Source organism: Quercus robur, chromosome 4, assembly GCF_932294415.1.
Source record: "Quercus robur chromosome 4, dhQueRobu3.1, whole genome shotgun sequence".
Lineage (NCBI taxonomy): Eukaryota > Viridiplantae > Streptophyta > Magnoliopsida > Fagales > Fagaceae > Quercus > Quercus robur.
Genome location: NC_065537.1, coordinates 44,836,986 through 44,845,400, shown reverse-complemented (window position 1 = coordinate 44,845,400; position 8,415 = coordinate 44,836,986).

Below are 8,415 nucleotides of genomic sequence, written 5' to 3'. Positions count from 1 at the left end.
TTAGTATGTGAAGAGTTGGATACGGGGTGAAGAGTACATCATTACTCCTACGGTAATGGCCTCTACTTTTAGGGTGCTTAAGGTCCAGCATCCCATCTATCCTTACAATGAGTCTCCTCCCCTAGATGACATCATGTCATATCTTACTGGATCTTTTATCTAGTGGGGTTCTGATCCTTGGATCACCTCTCATGAGTTGACCGAGATTCATTATCTCTTTTTTTGGATTTCTTGCCATTCGATCTAGCCCATCTCTTATTTGCATACTATTCCTTTAGAGAGATGTGCATTTTTGTATGCTCTTGTCACAGACGCTTCTATAAGTTTTCCTCATCTTTTCATTTGTTCTTTGGTTGTGGTTCATAGGAGTAGTTCTTCTGCTCATGCTTTTTTCTTCCCTGTTTTTATTCATAGGATTTTGCTACAATTAGGATTAGAGTCTTGCTTCTGAGCCTATGCATATTATAGCTCCTATAGGTGCCACTTTCCTTCGGCAGAGAGCTGCTCAAAGGCGAGCTACCTCTAAACGCCCTAGAGTAAATTCTTCCTCTTTGGGTATTGCACCTCCTCCTCCTCCTCCTCCTACAAGTGATCTGGTTGCTAATGCCTATGTGGATCCAATTGCTGTTGCTACTCCTCCACCTTCTACTTTGGATGATTCGGACATTCGTCGTATGTTGGAGATTGTCATGATTGTTCAGGCGACTCATGGTCAGCTTTTGGTGGACGTGCTTGCTGAACTTTAGTCCTTGAGAGTAGATTTGGCGAGTATTCGATGGTCACCTCCACCACCTCCTTTTGATGATGAGTGATTGCCCTTTGGCAATTCGTCACAAAAAAGGGGGAGTACATATGGATAGGAGATTTTGTTGATAAGGGGAGTTTTTGTTGTTTTTGGAGTTGTGAAGCTTTAGATTGTATCTAGGTGCTTCATCTTGTATTTATATTTGTTTTGGCTCATGATGTATTTTGATTTATTTGAGTTGTCTATGATAGGGGGAGATACTATGATGTATTTATATTTGTTTCTTGTTTCATATTGTGCTACATTGATTATTGATTTATATTTATGAGGTTATTCATGATATATGTCTTGTAGTTTATGTTTATGTGAAATCAAGAAGTTATTTTGTTTTATTTGTATTTTCCACACATGCGTTTATGTGTTTGTTAAGTGTTACAAGAATATACAGGTTGATTCAGTTGTACTGCTGTCTACACTTGCAACTGATAGATAGTAATTAGGTTGAATTTGTTTTTGTTGGGCAATGTTATTGTAATGAGCTGTTTTTGTAAACTTTGAGCATTTTGTTTAGTTTGTGTTTTGTCACGGATTGCCAAAGGGGGAGTTTGTTAGGTTCTAAGACTTTAGGTTTAAATGTATTAGAACTTCATTTTGTAATGTTGGCAAACTATGATAAAAACGTTTAGTCTTGTTTTAAACTTACTCAAAATATGTTTATGTGTAAAGTTGGAATCGAGTGTATTGTAGGATTTACTGTGTAAATCTACCTGGCCGATCGATTGAGAATTAGACTTAATCGATCGAAGTTTGTACAGATTGTTTTTCTGCAGAAATTTCCAACACAACCCAAGCCCATTTGATGTGTAGGGTTTTATTTTTTGCCTTAAGTATAAAAGGAAAAACCCTAGCCATATTTTGTTGTTTATGCTATGTATGTGAATTTCTTGTGAGATCTAGAGATGTTTTCCTTCACATATACTTAGGGTTATCAAGAATCAAGATTATGTCAAGAGCTTGATGATCAGTTCGGTTGCTAAATAAAGAGCTTAAAGATACACAAGTGGGAGTACTTGTGCTTGCTATGAATCCAAGAGAGAAGTAGTCTGTGGACTCGGAGCTATCACGTGGTCGTGGTAGTAAGTTTCCTACTCGAGGTAGCAATAGGATGTTAGTGGTCTAAGTCGCTATTGTGTAAACTTCAATTCTCTATAGTGGATTTGTTTTACCTTAAGGATAGTTAGGTTAAATCCTCTCCAAGTTTTTTACCGGTTTGGTTTTCCTAGGTTATTATATCATTGTGTTATTTATTTTCCGCACTTTACAATGATATGATATATTTGTGTTAACCTAGATTTGAATAATTTGACTAAGTAATCACTTGACTAATTGACTAGGTTAATCTGATTGTATTTTAAGGGATCTAAAAACGTACATTTGTTATTAGTCATTGTTGTGATGAAGCAACTGAAGAACCCCAAGAATCAATTGAAGAAGGAGAAGCACTTCCAGTACTCGTTGGTAATACTTCTCTATTTATAATCATTCAATATGTTTTTGTCATTGATGGGCTTTAGTTTAAAACCCTTTTCCCTTAAAAACTCTCCTCTTCTAGGGTGTCTCCCTTTAATTTCTTATTGGATGAGATTTTGGCTTCCATACGTGATGAGTACAGTTTTAAAGTTTGGGCTTCTCTTGATATCAACTATGCTTGGATGAGTACAGTTTTAAAGTTTTCTTGATAATTAAAACTTTTGAAACGTAACAAGAATCTTCACATTGCTTTCAATATAAGATAGTTTGCTAGTGATGAACCTATGAGTAGTGTTTTACCATATATTATAACCCTATTCTAAATTGTTGTCACCTGTAGAATTGACTGTTATTACCACCTAACACAGATACAAATCCATGGACTACTTCTGTATTTGAACTGCTGTATGTAAACTTCCCGCTCATGCTTCTAAGTAACCACTTGAAAATTTTGTTCCATCTACTTGAGAATTCTAAATCCAGTTACTTTTGGTTCATTGGATCTTTAGTTTCTTCAATCTTGATCTATAGATGATGTGTTGAGAGAGCTTGGTACAAATAACCTAGATCAAAAACACGACTCTCCAAAAGTCTTTAATCACATTCACTAGGCCTTTTTTTTTTAGGTTGGCTTTAGTGGCACGAAACCCTAGTAACTTAGATGGTTGATTGGGCTTGAAATTAGAAGAAAGGCAAAAATGCAAAACTGACCCTCTAACTTTTAGTTTTTGTCATTTCAGTCCTCTAATTTTGAGTTTTGTCATTTCAGTCTTTTAAGTTTCAATTTTTGTCAATGTAGTATTTTGTTAGGTCTCAGTTACTACTTCCGTTAAGTTTGGCCCTTTTTTTTTTTTGAAAATAATTTTTGTAATTAAAAGAAAATAAAAAAAAAGCTTGGGAAAAAAAAAAAAACATGGAACTGGAAGGTCCCCTTCCGTTTTCATCCTCAGCCTCCTCGTTCTCTGCTCTCTCTCTCAAGATCGGTCTCTCTCTCTCAAATCCACCATCATGTATGCATTATGTTTTAAAGCAGACAACCACAAAACCTCAATATTTCAACAAACCAACCCATAACGCACAAACAAACCCCAAAGCAAACACCGCACCAAAGAGAGCCGCAATCCCATCGATGGTCACGATCTGGCACAGCACCACCAAGCCCATCAACCCATGCTCGCAGAAGGTAACCTAATACAGCTCCATTTGAGTTACCCACCTTCTTTAGCTTGTGAAGAAGCCCCTGATCACTTTCTAACACCGAATCGGCCACTAGGGTTTCGTAGAACAGAGCCATATCTACACAGAAACAAAAACAAAAACCAAAAAAAAGTAATGTGAGGTGGAATTGGAGGAATGACTCGGAGAGAATCGTTGAGGAATCGGCGGTGAGTTACCGTCGGATTTGACGGCGGTGAAGACCTCATCTTTGAGGCGGACCTTTTCGATGTCCTGGACATCCGGGTGCCTCAGGAGGAAGAGCTTGTGAGCGAGCACTAGGTGCGGTTGCTAAGTTCCATCCTCGCTATCCATGGCGGCTGTCGACTCGGTGGACAAGTGGCTTACTGGCTTCAGAATCTGTTTAGGGCTTTTTGGTTGAGGAGTGAGGATATTATTTTGCCGTGGGTTTAATTAGTATTTTTGGTGTGCTACAGAGAGAGAGAGAGAGAGAGAGAGAGAGAGAGCAGAGAACGAGGAGGCTGAGGATGAAGACTGAAGGGGACCTTCCAGTTCCATGTTTTTTTTTTTTTTTTCCCAAGCTTTTTTTTTTATTTTCTTTTAATTGCAAAAATTATTTTCAAAAAAAAAAAAAAAGGGCCAAACTTAACGGAAGTAGTAATTGAGACCTAACAGAATACTACATTGACAAAAATTGAAACTTAAAAGACTGAAATGACAAAACTCAAAGTTAGAGGACTGAAATGACAAAAACTAAAAGTTAAAGGGTTAGTTTTGCATTTTTGCCTAGAATAAATTACGCTTTTCGTTTACAACATACAATATGACTTGATCATGAAAAGAAATCTTTCTTCTCAAACTAATCATCTTCCATAAAATTTAAATATAATTTATATAACATATTCACTAGTTTAATTGCCTTTATTTTTGAGAAAAAAAAAATTAATATGTACATAATGTTCGTATTAAATCAATTTAATGAAATATAAGCTTTTCAAATAGTGAAATGACCTTCCGAACATCTTTAAAACATAATTTCCTTACCTTAGTGCCCGAGCCGAAAAAACAAGAGCCTAAAACATCACAAAACTGGGTACTCGCAACAAATTTCTCCCCATTCAAGGATGGCTTTCCAGCGCCTAAACTTCACATACTCCGAAAATCCTCAATGTCTACCACCTACTCTACTCCCAAGTCCCAACCATGACCTTTTTTATATCTCCTTCCATAAATTCAAACAAAAATGACAAAATGTACTCAAAGCACTAAATGCACTAAGGTACGTCAACATGAGTAGATAGCTCAGTGTTTCGAATTTCCTAGCCATGGGGTTTTTCGGACCTACTCAATTTTGAACAAGAAATCCTCCATTTAATTGAGAATTTAATTTTTCATACCTGTACTTCCACTCCTTGATAACATAATTTTAAATCACAAAAATATTTCGAACATTGGGCTAACAAAATACCAATGCCTAGGACACCTACCTACTGGATCAGTTAAACCTCCCAATCTTCCAATGCATACTATTTGAGTATTTTCAAAGGAAGCACCAATTGGAAATTAAATGACTTAAATTTTCCCTACAATCCACTTCATTCATGCATGTATATTTGAGAATACTTAATTTACTAGAATATCTGTTTGGGACAAGCTGAAAATTTTAGCTTATTTACAATTTTAGCTTATTTTTGCTACTATTCATGAGTTACACTGCACTTTTTGGTACTATTCATGGATCTTACTGTATTATTCAGCTAACTTTTATCTTTATCTACAATACTTTCAGTAAAAAATTTTCCGATTCAGCTAAATAAACTGTTCTCAAATGAATTCTATTAATATGTACAAAATTCCAATCTTGGTAACATGGATTCTATTAAACTCACAAAATAAACAATACCCGTAATTTTTTTATACAAAACCAGGTTTTACTAGCTTACCCTCACCCAGGGTCGGCTCAAGGTATTGTGGGGCTTAAGGCAACAACTTCAAGTGAGGTCTATTCTTATATTTTGAATATTAATAGAATATTTATTTAACTTTTTTTTTCATTTGAAATCTATTTTTTTAGAAAAAAAAATTACAAATTAAAACGAACCCATCGCATTATTCAATGACTATACAACTAAAATAAACACTATTCATTGAATGAAGTAACCAAATACTAAAAAATTATGATCGAAAATTTTAATAAAGTTATATATTTGATATTTCTAAATAGAATTTGAATATAAATTTATTTACTAGTGTAAGATTAATGAGTTCTTTTAATATTTATGTGTGAGAGATTAAATGATTGACCCATTCAATGAAAATATTTTCTTTAAATAGTTTTTCTTTGATAAAAAACAACTACTTTTTTTTATTTTTTGGTGAATATTTAGGGCTTAATTAATACTTCTATTCGTATAGGAATATCCCTATTGGTAAAAATTTAGGGGATTTTTTTCATTGGGGGCCTTAGGCGGTTGCCTATTTAGCTCACCCATTGAGCTGGCACTGCCCTCACCTCTAATATATATGTAATAAGAGAGTTATTGGTATATGTCACTGTAGCCCCCGCCTAGATAGGTTTTGCACCACTTTACTTCTTAAAAGTTAAAATGTTTGATTATCAAAGTCGTTCAGCCCATGGAAACAATCATAATCTCCAACACGAAATTGTAACTGAGCATCATTTTTGAATCTTATCTCAGAGATCTCATTGATCCAATATCTGAATTATCTTCTCTGCTTCCTTTTCTTCCTTTTTCAGTAAGCAGCTATACAACTCTATTAGCTTTGCTTCCTCTACCCACGATTAATCAAGATTAAAAGTTGCCAATCTTGTAAGCATATGTTAAAAATGCGAGACATAAATTTGATATCATGTTAAAATTAAAAATTATTACAAAGAAGTCAAGAGAAAATAAGAAAAAAAAAAAAGAACACAAGGAATTAATGCAATTTAATTAGTTTTGTAGTTTGAGTGTTGCCAAAACTTGAATAATCTAATTCGTACTTGGCCGGAAGGAAACCCATGGGAGCAAGCAACCCATGTAAGTAATAAACCTTAACCCCCATTAAGATTTATTGCATAGCGGTACGATTTTTTAATTAAAAAAAGATGAGTAAATGGGTTACAGAGAACAAAGCAAAAGAATTATGACTTATGGTCATCCTCATAATAAGTAGACTTTTCTTTCTAAACAACTAGTTACAAGTGAATTAGTTCTATTTAAAAATCATATAGTGATTCATTATCTTTAAATCGTAACTGGTTATTATCCTTAGGATAGGGTCTATGGAGTATTTAATACATTCCCTACATGTAAACGACCTTTTGAGTCCATGTCTTTAGTTCGAGACACTTCCTTTTTTTTAGCTTAGAAGCCCTTAGGGAATCCTTTAGTCAATTAAGAATTAAATGAGTGAGATATAGATGACCAATTATATTTAGAAACTCATGATTGGTGGCAACTCTTAAAAAATTAAAAAATAAATAGAAATTACCTCACATCACCCTAAGTGTCATATGTTGCACTCACATCATAGACACACGTGTTGTCAAGAACTCCGTAGAAGATTTGGGGATCAAGCAATGAAAAACTCGGTGTCGATCAAACATTTGCAAAATATTCAAAATATGAAGCTTGCATTTCTATTACCCATTATCTACACTACTTATTAGGCTTTATCTGATTCCTTTATTTAACATTTTTTTTAAAATCAGTTAGTTATATCTCAAATATTGATCTTCTTTTTTTGTTGTGATCGTACTATGCAAAATTGGGTGACTTACACTTTAAATGGTTTTTGATTCGATTGTGATAATTTTCGAGAAGGTATTTGTTGGAGGCTATGCTATTGGAGTTTGTAGATCCTAAATATGCTAGACCCAAATTTCTTGTTGGGACTGTATGTTCTTGGGTGGATCATAAAATTGTGTTTTAACTATTTTGGCATTTTGGGGTATAGTCATGTATTTTGAATGTATATATACCTTTAGAGGTTAAGGATTTCTGTAGTTTGTTTTCTTTGTAAATGTTTTCTAAAACCCTAACTTACAGTGTGGAGATTTGGCATGTTAATATATTTATATGGAAATATGGTTCGCTGAATATATTTGAATGATTTGTAGATGTTGTACAGCCTAATTTGGGATAACACAAAAAGAACTATATATATATATATATATACACATTAGGTGACAAATTATACTTAAAAATTTTGATGAATGATGACGACTCTACTCACACTTCTAAAATAAAAAAGCTTGCTCTTAAATCTGGTACTATCATTACAAATATTAGATATAGTATATCCAATATTTTTCTCAAAAAAAAAAAAAAAGTTATATCCAATATAATAATATAGTAAGCAGTTCTAAATGAACATAAATTATTATTATATCCAAGCCTATGGATTTTGTTTATTATGAGTAGTTTTTTAATTTTATATAAACTCGATCCAACTAGTTAAGGCTCACTTACCTTATGTCAAACCCACCTCTATATTTTAGTTTTCGAGGTATGATAAGCATATTGGATTCTCATTGGAGTGGTATGTGAGAGAAACATAGGACTATACTAATAAATGTTGAATATTAACATTTTTTTGGGGGCAAATTACAACTTACCCACTTATGGTTTGACTGAAATTTAAGTTGCCTACTTGTGATTTGAAATTTGATACTTTACCCACTTGAAGTTAGCATAGTTAGAGTTCTATAACCCACTTCTATTAAAAATGTAGTTAAATATGTATTTTTGCTTCATTTTTATATCTCTCTCCTCCAAAAATACAAAAATCATAAAAATACAAGATGAAATAAGATCAAAAAGAATTCAGCATAACATTTGCATCATGAGATTTCAAACTACAGGTAGATAACTTAAATTTCGGAGTCAAACCTCAGGTGGGTAAAATGTCAAATTTCAAACTACAAGTAGAAAACTTAAATTTTGATCAAACCATGAGTG